Source organism: Sapajus apella, unplaced genomic scaffold, assembly GCF_009761245.1.
Source record: "Sapajus apella isolate SASKATOON/1434 unplaced genomic scaffold, GSC_monkey_1.0 scaffold13, whole genome shotgun sequence".
In the NCBI taxonomy this organism is placed as follows: Eukaryota; Metazoa; Chordata; class Mammalia; order Primates; family Cebidae; genus Sapajus; species Sapajus apella.
The window spans coordinates 3,850,109-3,872,052 of NW_022436953.1; the positions used below are offsets into that span (position 1 = coordinate 3,850,109).

The window sequence follows — 21,944 nt, forward strand, 5'->3', positions numbered from 1 at the left end:
CCCGGGTTCAGGCAATTCTCCTGCCTCAGCCTCCTGAGTAGCTGGGATTACAGGCATGTGCCACCATGCCCAGCTAATGTTTTGTATTTTTAGTAGAGACGGGGTTTCACCATGTTGACCAGGATGGTCTCGATCTCTTGACCTCGTGATCCACCCGCCTCGGCCTCCCAAAGTGCTGGGATTACAGGCTTGAGCCACCGCGCCCGGCAACATGCTTATTTCATTTAATCCTACTATAGCCTTATGCAGTGGGTGCCAATATTATCCCCGCATTCTAGTTTTGGTGAGTTTAAGTAACTTGCCCAAGGAAAACGACGAATGGAGCCAGGATTCAAATGCAAATCTGTCTGCCTCCATAGTAGACTGATCCTGTATCGCTCCCAGAACTATCCCAAGAGATAGAGTTACAGAGGGTGGCCAGGTGTGGTGGCTCATGTCTGTAATCCCAATACTTTAGGAGGCTAGGACTTGAGCCCAGGAGTTCATAGAGCAGTATGGGCAAAATAGGGAGACCTTGTCTCTACAAAAATGTTAAAAATTAGTTAGGCATGTTGGTGGGCACCTGTGGTCCCAGCTACTCGGCAGGCTGAGGTGAGAGGATCACTTGAGCCCTGGACGTTGAGGTTGCAGTAAGCAGTGATCGTGACACTGCACTGCAGCCTGTGCAACAGAGCGAGACCCTGTCTCAAAAAATACAAAAGTTACAGGGGAGAAACTTAAGCTACATAAAAAAGGCAGTTCTTCTTTGCTACTAGTGCTTCCGATTATGAAATGGGTCATGTCACAAACATCCTTTTCACCACTGGGAGTGTCAGCAAAGGATTGTCAGCTGAGGATCATCTGAGGCTCACTTGGAGGGGGTTCCAGGGCTGGCCTTCCCAGTTCCTTCCTGTAAGATACAGTGAAGGAGTGGAATTGCCTTTTGTATTTCACAAGGTGACACTAGACCAGAGGGTGGAAGGAGTCAGGATTTGACTCAGTATGTCAAATGCCAGAATGTCTATACATCACTACCATTTTGAGGCAGAAATGGGCTCATTCCAGGAAATCTTCAGAGACTGGATGACAGCTACATGAGAATGTGTGAAGGGGATTCAGAGACTAGGTGATGGTTTCATGTAAAATTAGAGTATCTGATTCTTTTTTCTTGGGCAGAAATTAAATTCTTCTGCACACACTGTATCATGCTTCCTAATCTTGGCCTCAGATCAAATTCACAATTGCCCAGTGATAACAATAACCACCATTATTGATGCATTATTCACCAGGCTTTCTACACATTGTCTCCCAGGATTCTGAAAAATACCGCTACAGTAGAAACTACCATCTCCATTTTATGCAGATAATTCAGATTCAGAATGTTGTTTTTTTGTTTGTTTGTTTTTGAGATGGAGTCTCGCTCTTATTGTCTAGGTTGGAGTATAATGGCACGAACTCAGCTCACTGCAACCTGTGTCTCCCAGGTTCAAGTGATTATCCTGCCTTAGTCTCCCGAGTAGCTGGGATTATAGGTGTGTGCCACAATGCGCGGCTAATTTTTGTATTTTTAGTAGAGATGAGGTTTCATCATGTTGAACAGGCTGGTCTCGAACGCCTGACCTTAGGTGATCTGCCTGCCTTGGCCTCCCAAAGTGCTGGGATTACAGTCATAAGCCACCTTGCCCGGCCCCAGAATGTTATTAAATAACTTGTCAAAAGATCATATAGAAAGCAAGTATTAATATAACTTGGATTCAAACTCAAGTCTGCCTTACTGCAAAAGCCATGAATTTAGCCACTATTCTACACTACACTAATATATCATGCTTCACCCCAACACCCTAAATCCTTCTGATTAGGGATTCTGACTCTCCTTTCAAAATTCAGTCCAAATAGGATTGTACAAGTCTGTAAGATGTCCTTATAAGCAAACTCCATTTTAAGAGTTTAATATCTGAGCCTGAAGGTGAATTGCAAAAACACTTGTTAAACTCAAAAGATCTCTCTTTTTTTTTTTTTTTAAAGGTGGGGTTTCACCATGATGGCCAGGATGGTCTTGAACTCCTGACCTCAGGTGATCCACCCACCTTGGCATGATCGCTGTCTTAAAAGAAGCTCCATTCTGGTATAAAATGGGTAACAGCATCTAAATCAGTATCAGGAACCATATTCTGACATACAGGAGTACCAAGGAAGAAAAAAGTCACATGCATAAAAATGGTAACTGAGTTATTTATAACCTAAAATCCTACAGAGACAATTATTAAGTAAATTATGAGATCACTGAGTCACTTAATACAGTCATGGAAACAGTAATAAAAACAATGCAACACAGTATCCATACAATGAATCTTTTTTTTTTTTTTTTTTTTTTTGGAGTCTCACTCTGTCACCCAGGTTAGAATACATTGGCACGATCTAGGCTCACTACAACCTCCGCCTCCCAGGTTCAAGCGATTCTCCTGCCTCAGCCTCCCGAGTAGCTGGGACTACAGGTGCATGCCACCACGCCTGGCTCATTTTTTGCATTTTTAGTAGAGACAGGATTTCACCGTGTTAGCCAGGATGGTCTCGATCTCCTGACCTCAAGATCTGCCTGCCTCAGCCTCCCAAAGTGCTGGGATTACAGCACCGCGCCAGGTTGAAAATTTTTTTAAAAAACACTAAGTGTAAAAACTTGAAGGAAAAAGTGACTTTTTAAAAACCAGTGGTATAATAGATTCTCTTTCTTTTCTTTCTCATGGAGTTTACTTAATGCTATAGTAATAATAAAAGAATATAAAAATCATAAAATCATTTAAAAATTTTTCATCTGTATGTTTTCAAGTTATGGGCTGAAATTTCCAGGTGCTAGATGCTGTACTGACCTTTGCTATTTCTTCATTAAGACCTGTTCCCTCCTCTCCTAGCTAATACCATGATTTTATTTGAGGTATTTGAGGTATCACGTCTCTCCGGATCATCTCACATATGTTGGCAGAAGCTAAATCCAACCCTGGCTATAGGACTTGGACAAGCAGTTCAGACCAGAGCTAATCCACAAAGACTCCTCCCTTAGCACAATTACAGGTTCAGGGATCATCTTGTAACCCATTTCAGGCTAAGGAGTCATAGAGAAAGATTTCTGGAACCTTTTGGGATCTTCTTTTTTATACTAGATGTGAATGAGAAAGTCCCAGAGGAGTCAGCCTTAGGATGAAACTGATTGTGCCCTGGCAAAACTGAGTAATAGAAACAGACAGATCCTTGACAATGTCATTAAGCCACTAGCTTGATCCGCCCTGAACCCTGCCCTTCTTTGAATTTTCATTACCCAGACAATAAGTCCCATTATGGTTTAAGCCAGTTTTCATTGGGTTGTCCTTCCTTGTAACATAGTCCTTACTTATATAGCAACCATGACATGTCCAAAAAGTTCCATTATTTTTCAGGAAAAGAGAGCTAGAAAAGAGGGCAGTGAGCCAGGCACAGTTGCTTACACCTGTAATCTCAGAAATTTGGGAGGCCAAGGCGGGAGGATTGCTTCAGTCCAGGAGTTCAAGACCACCCTGGGCAACAGGGTGAGACCCCATTTCTACAAAAAGTGAAAAAATTAGCTGGATGTGGTGGCACACATCTGTAGCCCAGCTACCTGGGGAGGCTGAGGCTGGAGGGTGCTTGAGCCCAGGAGGCTGAGGCTGCAATGAGCTGCGTACACACCACCGCACTCTAGCCTGGGACAAAGCAAGACTCTGTCTTAAACAAAAAACAAACAACAAGAAAAATAAAAGCAAAAAGAGGGCAATGGATGACACTGCATATCTATGCTGAAGCCTACATTAATTAAAATACCTTCTTACCCTATAGTAAAAGGGGCTTGCTGACCAGGTCAACTGATGATGATATTCTAAAAACATGCTTATCATTAAGCCCTTAGGCTCTTCAAGGTTTATTTCTGGGTAAGGCAAGATCTCTAAAATACCATGAAAATGTATATTATATACACATACATATACACGCATACATTTATATATGTATGTGCTCACACTCACAAACACACACACTCACACATTTCCCACTCCTAAAATTGCCTTACAAAATGAGTATTTAATACAAATTTTAAGGGAGGCAGATATAAGAAAGAGTAAAAGGAAAAGTAGCTCTAATTTTTTTTTTTAATTTGGAGACAGAGTCTTGTTCTGTTGCCCAGGCTGGAGTGCAGTGGTGCAATCTTGGCTCACTGCAGCCTCCCCGTCCCAGGTTCAGGCAATTCTCCTGCCTCAGCCTCCTGAGTAGCTGGGACCACAGGCATGTGCAACCCCTCCCAACTAATTTTTTATATTTTTAGTTGAGACGGGGTTTCACCATGTTGTCCAGGCTAGTTTTGAACTTCTGAGCTCAGGTAATCTGCCCTCCTCAGCTTCCCAAAGTGCTAGGATTACAGGCATGAGCCACCATGCCCAGCCAGTAGCTCCAATTTTCAACGTTGATTTTATCCTTTATGATATTCCACACTCCTTATATAAAAACCAACAAGGCCAATTGTTCCCAGAGTTAGCACCTCCTTATTAATGGTGTGCTTTTTTCTTACTCAGCAATGAGCACTATGAAACCTATTTGTGTTTTCTTCTTTGCCTTGGCCACCAGGAACCTCAGGCTTTGTTATTATTTGCAGTACTCTTGTTTAATCTTGAGTTTTCAGGGACAAGTTTTTTTTCCTCTTCTAACCTTTTCTCACTTCTTTTGCTAAGTCTTTTTTTTTTTTTTTTTTTTTTTTTTGAGTCGGAGTTTCGCTCTTGTTACCCAGGCTGGAGTGCAATGGCGTGATCTCGGCTCACCGCAACCTCCGCCTCCTGGGTTCAGGCAATTCTCCTGCCTCAGCCTCCTGAGTAGCTGGGATTACAGGCACGTGCCACCATGCCCCGCTGATTTTTTGTATTTTTAGTAGAGACGGGGTTTCACCATGTTGACCAGGATGGTCTCGATCTCTGCACCTTGTGATCCACCCGCCTCGGCCTCCCAAAGTGCTGGGATTAAAGGCTTGGGCCACCGGCCCCGGGCTTTTTTTTTTTTTTTTTTAAGAGATGGAGTCTCTCGCTGTCGCCCAAGCTGGAGTGCAGTGGTGTGATCTCAGCTCACTGCAACCTCTGCCTCCCAGGTTCAAGTGATTCTCCTGCCTCAGCCTCCCGAGTAGCTGAAATTACAGGCGTGTGCCACCACACCTCGCTAATTTTTGTATTTTTAGTAAAGACAGGGGTTTCTCCATGTTAGTCAGGCTGGTCTCGAACTCCTGACCTCAGGTGATCTGCCCACCTCAGCCTCCCAAAGTGCTGGGATTATAGGCGTGAGCCACCATGCCCAGCTTAGGGTGGTTCTACTTTCTTGTGAAATACAATACAATGTCATGAAATGATCCCTTTTTATGACTCCTTAACAGCCTCTTGTAATAGTTTCACTATGCATTTTAATATCCACTCCTGTTAGGAAAGAATCAGCTCTCATCCATCTCCCTAAAGATTTTGTCTCTGGGAGATTTTTCAATTAATGCCTAAATTTCTGTAGGTTCCATTAACTCTTGCTTCCCCCAATGCAAAACTATGGACAAGATTTCTCCTTACTGTAACTGGCACAGACTGCTAGTTATTCCCCGACATCTTTCCTCTCTTTTTACATAATAATACAATTATATTTGCTGTCCCACTAAATACCACATCACCCATCCTACCTTAGCAGTTAGGCCTGGTGACCATTTAATTTACTTTCATCCAGTGAAATGTGGGTGGAGTGACATGCTTCCGCTTACAACTTCCGGCTCATGTCCTTAAAGGAAGGAGCATGGCTTCCCTTTTTACTTTCCTGCTTCCTGCTAGCCAGAGTATGGACAGTAGAGCACCAGCGGGAGCCTAACATAGAAGCCATGTGTTTAAGGCTGGGCTCGGTGGCTCACGCCTGTAATCCCAGCATTTTGGGAGGCCCAGGCAGGAGGATCACTTGAGGTCAGGAGTTCGAGACCAGCCTGACTAACATGGTGAAACCCCATCTCTACTAAAAATATAAAAATTAGGCCAGGCGAGGTGGCACGTGCCTGTAATCCTAGCTATTCAAGAGGCTGACGGAGGAGAATCGTTTGAGCCCAAGAGGCGCAGGTTGCAGTGAGCCGAGATCACGCCATTGTACTCAAGCCTGGGCAACAGAGTGAGACTCCATCTCAAAAAACAAACAAACAGGCCGGGCACAGTGGCTCACGCCTGCGATCCTAGCACTTTGGGAGGCCAAGGTGGGTGAACTGCCTGAGCTCAGGAGTTCAAGACCAGCCTGGGCAACACGTTGAAACCCTGAAAATACAAAAAAAAAGTAGTCGGGGGTGGCGGCGTGCACCTATAATCCCAGCTACTCGGGAGGCTGAGGCAAGAGAATTGTTTAAACCCGGGAGGTGAAGATTGTAGTGAGCTGAGATCACACCATTGTGCTCCAGCTTGGGCGACAGTGAGACTCCATCTCCAAAAAACAAACAAACCAAAAAAAGAAGCCATGTGTTGACGATGACAAAGCACAAAGGTAAAAGGATCCTGGCCCCACCTCACTTGTGAAGCTCCATATTAGTCCAGGGCTTCTTATAGCCCAGACATGTGAGAAAGAAATGGACTTCTATCTTATTTAAGCCACTGTTACTTTGTTCTTGTTCTTGCAGCTAAATCAGTATCCCAACATATACTTGTATGAATATACCCATGTCAGATGGATACTTTGCGAAAGAAACCTTTCTAAGAAAATTAACATTAAAATGTGGGGCTTTTTGCTGTTGGAGGGAAAAAAACAGAGCTGATGTCAATAAACAGCACAAATTTTCTATCCTAATAAAAGTCAAATGTAATCAGAGTTCTTGGTTAAAACCATTTACTGGGTACACAGACCCCCTATTCCTTTTCGGAGTGGAAAGTCCCTTCCTGAAAAAAATGCCTTTTATTGTTCTCGTCCTCCTCCTCCTTCCTCCTCTTGGGCAATTCCTCCTTCCATTATCTTTACTGCCATTTCACCACACATTCTGGCGAATGTTATTGGGTCATTCCAAGTTGGATTTCAAATACTTCATATTTCTTAAGATGGAGAGTAGGCAGAGGAAAGTAGGAACCTGGAAATGAGGGAAGGGTTAGATTCTCAAGAGTATGCACTGAAGGTTGTGCAACCGTGCATTTGACATCAGTGTGTCTACAAAGATTACAACTTAGAGAACCAGATTCATCACATTTGCTTCAGTAACAAAGTATATATGCATTATTAAGCTTTTAAGGGCTTAGCTTCAGAAGATTCTGGTTCTAGAGAACCTATGACATGTGACCAGTTTCTTCTTAGGAAATTAGATTCAGAGCCAAAAAGTTTTATGAGTTGCTATTGAAGGAAAAACAATCAGACTGAGGATGATTACTCTGGAAAATAGAAATGAATCCAAGATCTTGTTAGTGATCCCCCTGAAGTTTCTAGTAGCTCTGAGATCTTAGCCCAGCTAGAAGAACAGACTTTTAGATATTTGTCCATGCTGAAGCAATATAATAGATTCTCTCAGGGGATGGAGTACTGAAATTGGATACCTAGAAGACTGCAGACAGGAGTAGGGACAGGGCGTAAGGCAATCAAACAAGGAGGCTGCTGGAACTTCCCAGTTCTACTCCATTCTGAATACAGATGCAACGGAGAGCAAAGCAACTGATTCTTACAGCTTCAGTATGGCTTTTGCTAATGGCTTTCACTAATGGCTTGTAAATTATTATGTGATTTCACAACTGCTTAAAGAGTTTACTAAGAGATCAATCAAACCAGGAAGCCAACAGTCCTGAGGAAGATGAAGAGTCTTCTTCTCTAGAGTCATCTGGAAAAAATACTGCCCCCTAAGTAGCATTGCTTCTATGTGACCCAGAAACCTCGAGATATAGCATGAACTTCAGTTAATGTCATGTAAGACTTTTGTAGCTATGGTCACTGCTTCAAAAGAGCTGAAGACACCAACTGTAGTAAAACGTAAAAGGCCTGTCTTAGCAGAGGGATTTTTCTGGCTGATGAGGCAGCGGTGCTTCTACACGCTCCTGCAGAAGGTTACAGAGAAAGAGTTGCATTTGCTCTTACTGTGTTTCTTTGAGCTATTTTGCTCAAGATCTCCCAGAGAATGGTCATTTTGGAAAAACTAAAGCTATAGAAAGTATACTAGTGCTGACGCCCAGAAACTTTTTGCCGCCTAAATCTAGCTGAACCAAAAAAAAATGTATTTAATGCTAGAAACTGAGGAAGCACAAGAGGGTCCCTTGTTAAAAGCTGCCCAAGCTGGGGTCTTTAAACATATGGACCCAGAAAAGATGGGAAACCAGGCAGGAAAAACCTAGTGATTATATATATAAAGGATCACCCCACCTGGGTTGCCAATTTTATGCACTGTCTTAACAAATAAGGGAGAGGTGACTAAGTGGATAGAGTTGGTAATGAGTGATTTTACTATATAGAGGTCCTGGCTTTTACCTGTAATTGTGCAGTATAAGCTACCTGGATCAATACAATTCTGTGAGGATTACAGGATAATCAACACCATGACCGAATCATATGTTTACCCAATGCCAGTAATCAATTCTCTCTGGAGTTACCGGGTCTACCCTCAACATTTCAAGGAGGGTAAACGGTTTTCATTAATTTGGGTTATATCTATCTACCCTCAATAGACCCAGTAACTCCAGAGAGAACCAATTATTGGTACTGGTTCAATAACCGACCAATAACTCATCATTGACTGGTTCATGAAGTGTTGCAAAATAAAGACCATACAAGAAGACTTTATGCAGACAGCTTTGGTCACCCCAGATAGATTCATCGTCTCCTTTACCAAAGGCTTTCTCACTCAGTACACAACAGGAGGCTCTCAAATGGTTCCACATGATGGGAAAGCATATTTAAGCAACTAATAGTTGCTTGATTTATAAACAATTTATATGTGTGCGTGTAATTTTTTCATTTTAATAATAGAGATGGGGTCTTGCTATGTTGCCCAGGCTGGTCTTAAACTCCTGGACACAAGCAATCCTCCCACAAACTGCTGGGATTACAGACATGAACCACCATGCCTGGCCTGTAAATAATTTAAACAGAAACTATGTTATCACCACTTGGAAGGGCATGAACTTCCTGAAACACCTTTATCAAACTTTTCCTGGGGTTCAAGAACCAAAAGTAGAAAATGTGATTTCCTGGAATTCCCAGCAGGGAGAGCCCTTAAAAAAAAAAAAAAAAAAAATCTCAAGAAGCCGTTGGCTTGTGTCCGGAATGGGAAGACATGGAAAAGGCTGTGAGACAGAGGACCAGGGAGAAGAGAAGAGTCAAAAGCTGCGGGCAGAGGTAGGTAAGAAGAAAGCAAAACGGACGAGTGCCTGGGGAGAGAGAAGGAAGCAGGCATGCGAAGAGACAGTCCAGGACCCAAAAGTATCTAGCAAGAAGCACTGTTTTTGATCCTGGCCTGTGATGCAAGCCGACAGGTCCTTGCAGTTATTCTGAAGTATGATTTATCTTTCACAAAGTGCATCCAGAGAGCCTTCTTCACTGATTTTATTGCCATCAGTCATCAGCATTTTAGGGGAGCCTCCTATACTACATTTATCACAATCAGTGGACATCCATCTCACAGGTGGCATTGGTATTGACTTTACACATCCTTTTAGTGTAAACCAACAGAATTTTCTTTATCTAAAGTTCATATATATTTATATGTGTCTAGAAAACAATTGAGATGGGCTGGGTGTGCTGACTCACACCTATAATCCCAGCACTTTGGGAAGCCGAGGTGGTTGGATCACCTGAGGTCAGGAGTTTGAGACCAGCCTGGTCAAGATGGTGAAGCCCCGTCTCTACCAAAAATACAAAAATTAGCGGAACATGGTGGCATGCGCCTGTAGTACCAGCTACTCCAGAGGCTAAGGCAGGAGAATCGCTTGAACCCTGAAGGCGGAGCCTGCAGTGAGCCGAGATCATGCCACTGCACTCCAGCCTGGGCAACAGAGCAAGACTCGGTCTCAAAAAAGAGAGAAAGGAAAGGAGGCAGGAAAGGAAGAAGGGAGGAAAGAAAGGAGGAAGGTAGGAAGGGAGGAAGGGAAGGAGGGAGGGAGGGAGGGAGGGAGGAAGGGAGGAAGGGAGGGAGGGAGGGAAACATACAAAACCAGGAACAGTCAGTACAGGGAGGGATTTTTTAATATTTTATTTTACTTTACTTTAAGTTCTGGCATACATGTGAAGAACGTGCAGGTTTGTTACATAGGTGTATGTGTGCCACGGTGGTTTGCTGCCCCTATCAACCTGTTATCTAGGTTTTAAGCCCACATGCATTAGATATTTGGCCTAATGCTCTCCCTCCCCTTACCTCCCACCCCTTCCACAGGCCCCGGTGTGTGACGTTCCCCTCCCTGTGTCCATGTGTTCTCATTGTTCAACTCCCACTTATGAGTGAGCACATATGGTGTTTGGTTTTCTGTTCCTGTGTTAGTTTGCAGAGAATGAAGAGAGATTTTTACATTCTCTATGTTATTTGACTTTTAAAAAAAAAAGTAGGTATTAAGTAAAAAGTTAATAAAGATTTTCCTAGTTTGATTTTCTTTGTAGGGAAAAGGGGGTAGAATTCTGTTGGAATGGAATGAGAAGAAATACTGGTTTATACCTTTTTCCTTTTACTTGCCCTTTGAAACTCCAACTATGGCAAAACTCTTGCATATTCATAGCCTGAGGCCTTAGTTGGCTGGTGCTACCTCCTCCAACCTCTGCCTCCTCCAGGCTGAGAGCCAGCACTATTAAAACTAACAAACAAATGGCAATGACTTTGGGCCTCCCTGGCAATGACTTAAAAATTGTTAAAAAACGGTTTTAACACTGTTAAAATAAGCAAGCAAGCAAGCAAGCAAATGAGGATGACTTTGGGCCTCCCCAGACATGAATGGTACCTGTCTCTGCGACCTGTAAGATTTCCCAAATCTCCCTGAGCACTTGTCTCCCACTTCTTACCATGGTCCCAGAGCACCCTCCACTGTAACACTTATCACACTCATGTCACTGTTTACATGTCAGCCTTCCTTACACCTTGAGGGCAGAAGACGTGTCTCAGGTATTGCTTTTTTTTTTTTTTTTTTTTGAGACAGAGTCTCACTCTGTTGCCCAGGCTGGCTGCAATGGCTTGATCTCAGCTCACTGCAAACTCCACCTCCCAGGTTCAAGCAATTCTCCTCCCTCAGCCTCCCAGGTAGCTGGGATTATAGGCATGGGCCACCATGCCTGGCTAATTTTGTATTTTTAGTAGAGATGGGGTTTCTCCATGTTGGTCAGGCTGGTCTCAAACTCCTGACCTCAGATGATCCACCTGCCTCAGCCTCCCAAAGTGCTGGTGTTAAAGGCCACTGTGCCTGGCCTTGTCTCAGGTATTTCAAAGCCCTCAGCACTTGGCCTAGGGCCTGGCACATGGTAGGACTTCATAAATGTTTGGATGAATGAATGTGTGAATATCCAGGATCTCAAATTTAGTTGAAGTGTTTTGCTAATAAGCTCTCTTTGTCTCATCTGTTCTTTTATTCCATGCTATGAAATAATCTAATTCGACCAGCATAGACTCAGTCTCTGAGCCAGTGGTTTACACACGTTTTGTTCTCAAAACCTCCTTGCAACCCTTCAACATTTTGAGGACTGCAAACAGTTTTCATTTATTTGGGTTATATCTATCAATCATTACCTTATTAAAAGTTAAAACTGGCCAAGCATGGTGGTTCATGCCTGTAATCCTAGCACTTTGGGAAGCCAAGAGGAGCAGATAGCTTGAGCTCAGGAGTTTGAGTCCAGCCTGGGCAACATGGTAAACACCATCTCTATCAAAAATACAAAAAATTAGCTGGGCATGATGGTATGTTCCTGTAGTCCCAGCTACTTGAGAGGCTGAGGCAGGAGGATCCCTTGAGCCTGGGAGGCAGTGGCTGCAGTTAGCCAAGATGGCCCCACTGTACTCCAGCCTGAGTGACAGAGCAAGACTCCATTTCAAAAAAGAAGGAGGAAAGGAAGGAAGGAAGGAAGAAATTAAAACTGAGGGAAAGTGTAAATATGTATTCATTCATTCATTTGAAAATAATGATAATCCCAATACATGTAAACAAATAACATGTTTTGATTTTTTAAAAATACTATATTTTTTCAAACAAACCCCCAAAATTTTGGCTGAGCATGGTGGCTCATACCTATAATCTCAGCACTTTGGGAGGACAAGGCAGGAGGATCACTTGCCTTCAGGAGTTTGAGACCAGCCTGGTCAACATAGTGAGACCCTGTCTTTACAAAAAGTCAAAAGTTAACTGGGTGTGGTGGTACATGCCTGTAATCCCAGCTACTTGGGAGGCGGAGATGGGAGGATTGCTTGAGCCTGAGAGGTCAAGGCTAGAGTGAGCCGTGATCTCAGCACTGTACTTAGTTTCGGTGACAGAGTGAGACCCTGTCTCAAAACAAAGAAAGAAAGAAAGAAAAATTCTAATGGAATTGTTTTCCATGTTTGCAAGTCGCCTAATGTCTGGCTTAATAGAAGACAGCTGTATTCTCACATCTGCTTCTGCACAATCATTGCAATATGTTATTTTGGTTGAAGTATATGAAGAAAGTATAATCTCATACAAATATGTTTTTGGGTAAGAGAGAACCTCACAAACCCCCTGAAAGGGTCTCAGGAAGCCTTAGGGATCCTCAGAGGACATTTTTGAAAAAGATTGCCCTGGCAGGGTCCAGTGGCTCATGCCTGTGATCCCAGAACTTTGGGAGGCCAAGGTGGGTGGATCACCTGAGCTCACCAGCCTGGCCAACATGGTGAAACCCCATCTCTACTAAAAATATAAAAAGTAGCCGGGCATGCTGGTGTGCACCTGTGATCCTAGCTACTCCAGAGGCTGAGGCAGGAGAATTGCTTGAACTCAGGAGGCAGAGGTCGCAGTGAGACAAGATCACACCACTGCACTCCAGCCTGGGTGACACAGCGAGACTCAGCCTCAAGAAAGAAAAGAAAAGAAAAAGAAAAGAGAAAAGAAAAAGATTGCCCTAATTCCTTCTTTTTGTGAGTAGAGCCTCTCCCTAGTCTGAAGGGTCTGTCTGAACTTAAAATCTCAATCATCCTGCTGCCACCACCAATAACATAATTGTCAATATCCTTATAATCCTCTACCTATGTACCTTATTTCGTAGTTTTCAAGGAGTTTTCCTATGTAATGTCTCCCAGTTGCCTGCCAGACATGTCTGTCGGTTCCCTCTTACCCATGAGCAATGTTTCCTATAAATCATGAAGTTCAGAGTGTACCCGATTTGGTCAGGGCAAGAGGCAGAGCTAGTGCTCAAACTCATGCTTTATTTATTTATTTATTTATTTATTTTTGAGACAGAGTTTCGCTCTTGTTACCCAGGCTGGAGTGCAATGGCGCGATCTCGGCTCACCGCAACCTCCGCCTCCTGGGTTCAGGCAATTCTCCTGCCTCAGCCTCCTGAGTAGCTGGGATTACAGGCATGCGCCACCATGTCCAGCTAATGTTTTTTGTATTTTTAGTAGAGACAGGGTTTCACCATGTTGACCAGGATGGTCTCGATCTCTTGACCTCGTGATCCACCCGCCTCAGCCTCCCAAAGTGCTGGGATTACAGGCTTGAGCCACCGCGCCCAGCGACCAAACTCATGCTTTATATAACATGAGTTATATGCTCTTTCTCTAGACACTTACACAGCAGTACCCCAGCCTGGCCTCATCTACAACAAACCAGAGTATTGAGATGTTTTTCTTTTTTTTTTTTTTTCCACTCTTTTCTTTCTTTCTTTCTTTCTTTTGAGACGGAATCTCATTCTGTTGCTCAGGCTGAGTACAGTGGCTTGATCTCGGCTCACTGCAATTTCTGCCTCCCAGGTTCAAGCGATTCTCCTTTCATAAATATCATGAAATCCATATCAAGCCCTTTCATAAATATCATGATGACGGTGTGGGCCCAGTGGGCAGGGAGCGCAAGGAAGATTCTTCTCCAGCACTTCCTCTGCTGAGGAATAGCTGGGACAGGACTGACTCCACCCCTCAGAAAGAGTTCTGAGTGACTAATCATTCCTGAACTATTCATAATGACAAAAATAACATTTCCCTAATCTTCAGAAAGAAAATAAAAATATCTAGCCATTACAGGATTGCCATCAGGATCAAATGAGGTAATAGGTGTGAAATCTCTTTGTAAGGTTTAAAGGACTGCACAATTGACATTATTATTATGAGACGATTGAAGGGTCACCCACATTGCCCGCATGAGAAAGTTAGATCTATTTTAGCCAGATAAGATTCCAAATAGTCTTGGTTTTTAGAGTCTCCTGCCTCAGCGTCCCAAGTAGCTGGGATAACAGGCACACACCACTGTGCCTAGCTGATTTTTGTATTTTTAGTAGAGACAAGGTTTTACCATGTTGCCCAGGCTGGTCTTGAACTCCTGACTTCAGGTGATCCACCCACCTCAGCCTCCCAAAGTGCTGAGATTACAGGCATGAGCCACTGTGCCCGGCAGAGATGTATTTCATATTTTTACTAATTTATATCTTGATGAAGAATGGCAACTAATATTTATTGAAAGCCCATTATATTCCAAGCACTGTACTACTAAGTACCTAATTTGTTTTCCACCAGCCTCGCCAAAGCAGATGTTATTCCCACTTGAAGAATCAAGGCTTAGAAAGATGTCAGTGTCTAGACCTATTTACCAAAGATGCATGGCTAATAACTGGTAGCACCATCATTTAGATCAGGCCACCTTATTCCAGGTCACACGCTCTTTCCATTATGCAACTGTGCCTTCACTAAAATCATGGTTCTATATCACAAAGTATCTTCTGCATCATTATAGCCACACAGGAACTCAGCCACAGACACTTCCTAAACCTCCAATACATTTCTGCTCCTTTCTTCTTTGATTCTAGAAATACTGTCTAGAAAGACATCTTCTTTGTGATCTCTAAGCTCACTTCAACCTCTCCTATTAATGCAATTCCACCAATCTATGGATAGAGCCTTGAAATCCACTAGAAGAAAGCAGAGTAAAGAGAGACACGCGTTTCTTTACAACCAGTGAGGGATTAGCGCATCCAATTGATATTAATTGACACGTAGCCATGAAGCATTAAAGGCTGAGGGTCCCTGCCCTCCTCCCCAGCTCCATGGTGACCAGACCCAGCCATTTCCTGGCTTAGAGCCTCTCCTATACAGGGCCAGTCCCAGGTGCACCTTTGAGATAACAATAACGTCTCCTAAAACAAACAGCCATTATTTCTACACAAAGACCTTCAATGTTTCCTCCATCAACAAAAGGCTACAGCCATCCCTCCAAGAAGACAAAGGGCTAGAAGCTCTTTCATAAATATCGTGATGATGGTGTGGGCCCAGTGGGCAGGGAGAGGAGGAAGATTATTCTCCAGCACTTTCTCTGCTGAGGAATAGCTGGGACACGACTGACTCCACCCCTCAGAAAGAGTTCTGAGTGACTAATCATTCCTGAACTATTCATAATGACAAAAATAACATTCCCGAATCTGTGAAAAGAAAATAAAAATATCTAGCCATTAAAAGATTGCCACTGGGATCAAATGAGATAAAAGGTGTGAAATCTCTTTGCAAGGTTTAAAGGACTGCACAATTGACATTATTATTATGAGACGATTGATGGGCCACCCACATTGCCTGCATCAAAAAGATAGCTCTATTTTAGCAAGATGAGATTTCACATAGTCTTGGTTTCTAGGTCCACCAGTTCCTAGAATAAAGCATAAGGGAGAAGAAACGTGGTCAGTATGGCTGACCATGATAGTCTACTAGGGCTTGTCCCCCACCAATTGCTGTGCAGGTGATGGCTAACTTGGTTGTCTATTATTTCCACTCCCAAAAGCCCAGATCCTGGAAGTGAGGTCACTGGTGGTTGATTCCTCACCTAGGGTCTAATGGTCCAAGTTCCCCACTTTCCCTTCCCTCCTTTGTCCCCCTGAAAACATCTTTCATGCAATTTACACAAAAATAAATACACAGTATAAATTAAAACATAAGAAAATTGTCCATCCTCATTGGTAATCAAAGGCAAGTAAATTAATGTGAGTTTACCATATAATACCTATTTAATAATAAAAATTATAAATGAGAACATCCAAATTTGATGAGGCTGTGACAAAATTGATATAGCACTAGTGGCATAATAAATTTGTATAATCCCTTACAGAGGCATAATGACAACACATAGCAAATACTAAGGAGATATTTTTATCTTTTGGCCTCGTGGTAATCTCTCTCCTTAGCAATTCCCCCAAAAAATTTTAACAAAAGTGAAAAAAAAAAAAAAGCTGCAGCTATAGATACATTTACCCATGATAGTCAAATACTGAAACAACCAGAGAAATGTTTTAGTTAATTGTGGTGTGATGGTAGTCTTTAAAATAAAAATATAAAAACTGGCTGGGCACGGTGGCTCACGCCTGTAATTCCAGCACTTTGGAGAAGCCGAGGCAGGAGGATGACTTCAGCTCAGGAGTTGAAGAACAGCCTAGACAACATAGCAACACCCCATCTCTACAAAAAATTAAAAAATTAGCAGGGTGTGGTGGTGTGTGCCTGTAGTCCCAGGTACTTGTGAGGCTGAAGTAGGAGGATTGTTTGAGCCCAAGAGGTTGAGGCTGTAGTGAGCTGAGATTGCACCACTGTACTCCAGCCTGAGTAACACAGAGTGAGAACTCGTCTCAAAAAAAAAAAAGAAGAAGAAAGAAAGAAAATATAAAAACTACTTAGAGGCACACACAGTGGTTCATGCCTGTAATCCTAGCCCTATGGAAGGCTAGAGCCCAGGAGTTCAAAACCAGACTGGGCAACATGGGGAAACCCCATCTCTACAAAAAAAATACAAAGATTAGCCAGGTGTGGTGATACCTGCCTGTGGAGCCAGCTACTTATAGGGCTGAGGTGGGAGAATCACCTGAGCCTGGGAGGCTGGAGTGAGCTGAGATTTGTTGTTTGTGCTGTTAATAATGATGATGATAGTGGTGGTGATAAACTGAGGGCTTCCAGGGAAAGTACTTTAATGTAAAGATTTGACGTCACTTAAAGGATGCTGCTCAAATAATACTATTCCTATATGTGGAGCCAACTACACATTTTGAAAGGTAGTTTTATATTATTTATTGATTTATTTTTAATTGACAGATAATCACTCTATATCTTTTTCTTTCTTTTTTTTTTTTTCTTTTTTTGAGATGGAGTTTCGCTGTTGTTGCCCAGACTGGAGTGCAATGGCACGATCTTGGCTCACTGCAACCTCCGCCTCCTAGGTTCAAGCAATTCTCCTGCCTCAGCCTCCCAAGTAGCTGGGACTACAGGCACACACCATCATGCCCAGCTAATTTTTGTATTTTTAGTAGAGACGGGGTTTCACCTTGTTGGCCAGGATGGTCTCGATCTCTTGACCTCGTGATCTACCCGCCTTGGCCTCCCAAAGTGCTGGGATTATAAGCGTGAGCCACCGTGCCTGGCGGTTTTTTTTGTTTGTTTGTTTGTTTGTTTTAATATGGAGTCTCACTTTATAACCCAGGCTGGATTGCAGTGGTGCAATCTCAGCTCACTGTAACCTCTGCCTCCTGGGTTCAAGTGATTCTCCTGCCTCTGTCTCCTAAGTAGCTGGGACTACCCAGCTAATTTTTGTGATTTTGGTAGAGACAGGGTTTCACCACGTTGGTCAGGCTGGTCTCGAACTCCTGACCTCAGGTGATCCACCCGCCTCAGCCTATGGATACAGATTTCCCATAGATCCCTTGCTCTCACGTAGGTACAGACTCCCCTGCTATCAACATCTAACACCAGGGTGGTACCTTTGTTACAAAATGGACCTACGTTGACACATCATTGTTACCCAAAGTCCGCAGTATACGTTAGGTTTCACTCTTGGTATTGTACATTCTATGGGTTTTACTTATATAATGACAGGTATTCACCATGCAGAATGGTTTCACTGCCCTAAAAATCCTCTGTTTCACCCATTTATCCTTCCCTTTCCCCAACCCCTGGAAACCACTGACTTTTACTATCTCCATAGTTTTGTCTTTTCCACCATGGCATATAGTTGGAATCATACAGTATGTAGCCTTTTCAGATGGGCTTCTTTCTTGAAAGGTATTTTTTTATTGACCAGTCTAGAGGGTGACCAGGTGAGGGTTTTGAATTTCCTGGATAATACAAAGATAACTATTACCAGTGATTGTGTTTGGTTCTTATGCATGATAGCTCCAGAAGATCAATGTTATTATCCTTGTTGGTAGAACAAGTGTTCAAGGTCACAAAGCCTGTATGGAGAGGAGCTAGTATTTGAATCCAGTGTGTCTGACTCCAATGTTTTTATGTTTTCATCATGCCACAGTGTTTACATAATAGTAAACCTGGGTCCTGGAGCATTTGAACCCAGTCACGGGAACTGACACGGAAAAGCACACTGGCACAGCTGCATATCCTACTGCACGTCACTCCAGTTCTTAGAAAACAGCTTCCTGATACAGCAACAAAACAGCCACCCTGCTTGGTGCCTGCTTTCAAGCTGAGAACTTGTATTCCCAATCCTTAGGCAGGAGAGCTCAGTCAGCATACTGACTGGCAAAATTAAGTGTCTCTGGTTCAGTGTTTCTCAGCCTTTTTTGCATTATCCGTCTCCTCAGAAGCCTCTTTAGACATTTTCTTTCTAATCGCTCCCCACTCCAATATCACAGACAGACTCTACATTTGCTTATGTATCATGGCTCTTTGGTGGCCCAAAAGCCATTGTAATATCTAAGGGGTTATTTTTGCCCTTGGAGAAACTATTTTTACACCCTTGGTATACCATCCCCACTGAGAACGTGTGGTCTATGTGCAGTTGGTCAAAGCTCATGGAGGCTAACGGAGCTGAGACACCGCGGAGGTGAGGCCAGGACCCTGGAGAGTGCAAGTGGGCCTCCTGAGACCATTCCAAGGCTCCATGTTGCCTGAACATATGCTTGAAAGGGAAAGGCAGGGAGAGGCAGGGGCTAGGAAATTACTATTAGTATTATCTTACTAGATGTTGTAGGAATCATCAGAATGTGAGGGCCTCCTAATTCTGTTTCATAAAAAGTTTTCTTGTGGGGCCAGCACTTTGTGAGTGCGGACTTTCTTTTTTTTTTTTTTTTTTTTTGAGACCAAGACTTGCTTTGTTGCCCAGGCTGGAATGCAATGTTGGGATCTCGGCTGACTGCAACCTCCGCCTTCTGGGTTCAAGAGATTCTCCTGCCTCAGCCTCCCAAATAGCTGGGATTACAGGCGCCTGCCACCACACCTAGCTAACTTTTATATTTTTAGTAGAAACAGGGTTTCATCATCTTGGCCAGGCTGATCTGGAATTCCTAACCTCATGATCCACCCGACTTGGCCTCCCAAAGTGCTGGGATTACAGGCATAAGATACCACGCCTGGCATGGACTTTAATTCTTAAGGTGCAAGGCAGTTAAATGGCACATTTTCAGGTAGTCTAATGATTTCAGGGTCTTTATTAGGAGCCCAATTCCATAGGACCTGGAGGTTTTCTAAGGTTTAAAGGTATCACATTAATTCTCCCTTCCTCACCCTCCACTGCTGGCAGGGTTTATGATGCCACCGTACTGTTTTACAGTGCCTGCTGGGACTTGAGGACAATAGGCATTATTTACCATGTGCCAGACAGACACTGTGCTAAGCGTATTAGTGAGCTATTTTATTTAACCTGCATAATAATCTTCTCGGGGGGGTATGATCATTATCCAAGGCCAAGAGAGGTTAGCAAACTTTCTCAGGATCACACAGCTGATAATTGGGGAAGTGACAGACCTTGAACCCACATAGTAGACTCTAGAGCCCCACTGCTTAACCAGCATTTATACTGCCACTGGATTGACTCAGTGGCCCTGTTAAGGTTTTTGTTTTTAAAAATCCCATTAATATCCTTAGCACAGGACTATTATCTCCCCTACTCAACTTTCCCAGAGATACCTCTGTGATCCAAGGTGTATACTTCAGTCTTCTCCTCAGGAGAACTCAAAATTCATCATGTCACTCCTGTGCTTAAAACTCGTCAATAGCTCTCCCTGTAACCCTCAGAATAAAGTCCAAGTTCTTTGTCATGCCTTATAAGGCCCCTCATGATCGGCCCCTTCTTATAAGAAGACCAGCCTTGTCATCTTTTACCACTTTGCTTCTCAAACTCTCTGCTCCAGCCAAGTTGATGCACTTTAACTGCCCCTTTTGGGCCTTGGCGCATGCTGTCCCCTCTTCCCAGAGACTTCCTTTCTATTCACCTCCCTTTCAAGGGGATAAATCCTCCATATCTCTCAGGTTATAGCTCAGATATCACTTCCTCTGTGCTTCCTCACAGGTCCCCAGAATCTGGCTACAACAGAAATAATGGCACCACAGAACTGTGTGCTGGTCAGATTGTCCGTGGCATATTTTGGCCAGTGCCAGGCATCACATAGATGACGTCTGCAGGCAGGCAACCATTATGGTGTGCATTCTGAAATTGCTTTTAATATATGCCAGGCACTGAGTTAATGATTTTATGGCTATTATCTCACGTAATCCTATTGGATTGCGTTAAGCACAGATGAGGAAACTGAAATTCAAAGACGTTAAGCAAATTGCTCCAGGGCCCTCAAATGGTGAATGACAGTGCATGGTGTTTGACCCAAACCTGTGCAAATTTGGAGCCCATGCCTTCAATCTCTGCATAATACCACCTCTGAACACCATAGAATAGCAACTGGTTTAGTGATAAAATAGAAGGTATTTAACCTAAACAACAGATGACCAAGGGGAAGCTATATCCATTCAATCAGTTGAAAGGTTGTCACTTCAGAGAGTAACGGGGACACCTCAGTAGCTGACTTAATAGAAGAAAGTCCTAAAAAGGAGGTGAGCCTCTGAGGGGAAAGGCCCAAGTATCAGTCATCCATGTGTTTCTCAGTCCAATGTCTGCCTCAGAGGAGGGAGCTCCATAAGAGGAAGGAAACAGAGCTGCCCAATCATAGAATGGGTTGCCTCATGAAACAGTGAAGGCCTTGTTGACACTCCCCAGGATGGGCTGGTTGGCCACCTGCCAGAGCACCATGGGAAGGATCATAGAGAAAGGATTCCACGTATTCTGCATCCTGAAACTAGATGACCTCTAAAGCTCTTGTCCACTGAAGGATTCTGTAATTATTGGACTGAGTATATGACTCAGATTTTGGCAAGTCACAGATCATCTGGCAATGCAACTAAGATCTCAGAAAGCAGAGAACATGAGTGGATCGGACTCTTGGACTTCCAGAACCCAAGCTTCTACCCTTTCCTGCCCCATAGAGTGAAGTTAAAAATGGTTCACTGTGAGATAGTGGGACATCCAGCTTCGGAGTGGTAATCTTTGTTGCACCAGCAATGGAAAAAGAGAATTAAATATGGGCGACGTTGAGAAAGGCAAGGAGATTTTTGTTCAGAAGTGTTCCCAATGCCACACCGTGGAAAAGGGAGGTAAGCACAAGACTGGGCCTAATCTCCATGGTATCACTGAGTGGAAGACAGGTCAGCCCACTGGATTCCCTTACACTGATGCCAATAAGAACAAAGGCATCACCTGGGGAGAGGATACACTGATGGAGTATTTGGAGAATCCCAAGAAGTACATCCCTGGAACAAAAATGATCTTTGCTGGCATTAAGAAGGGAGAAAGGTCAGACTTGATAGCTTCTCTCAAAAAAGCTACTAATGAATAATAATTGGCCACTGCCTTATTTATTACAAAACAAATGTCTCATGACTTTTGTATGTGTACCACACTTTAATAGATCTCATACACCAGAATTATTTACATCATGAATGAATGACAGAATATTTTGTTGGGAAGTCCTGATTTTTTTTTTTTTTTTTTTTTTTTTTTTTT

General features: G+C 43.2%; 1 protein-coding gene and 1 pseudogene across 3 annotated transcripts in view; one reads left to right on the forward strand and one right to left on the reverse strand.

Moving 5' to 3' along the window:
* Nucleotides 1-21,944, reverse strand: part of PKD2L1 (polycystin 2 like 1, transient receptor potential cation channel) — a 45,116-nt gene that overhangs the window by 19,093 nt on the left and 4,079 nt on the right. The window lies entirely within an intron of this gene.
* On the forward strand, nucleotides 21,400-21,913 carry LOC116553793 (annotated as a pseudogene). Its single transcript, XR_004269912.1, has one exon. The product of XR_004269912.1 is annotated as a cytochrome c, somatic pseudogene (transcript).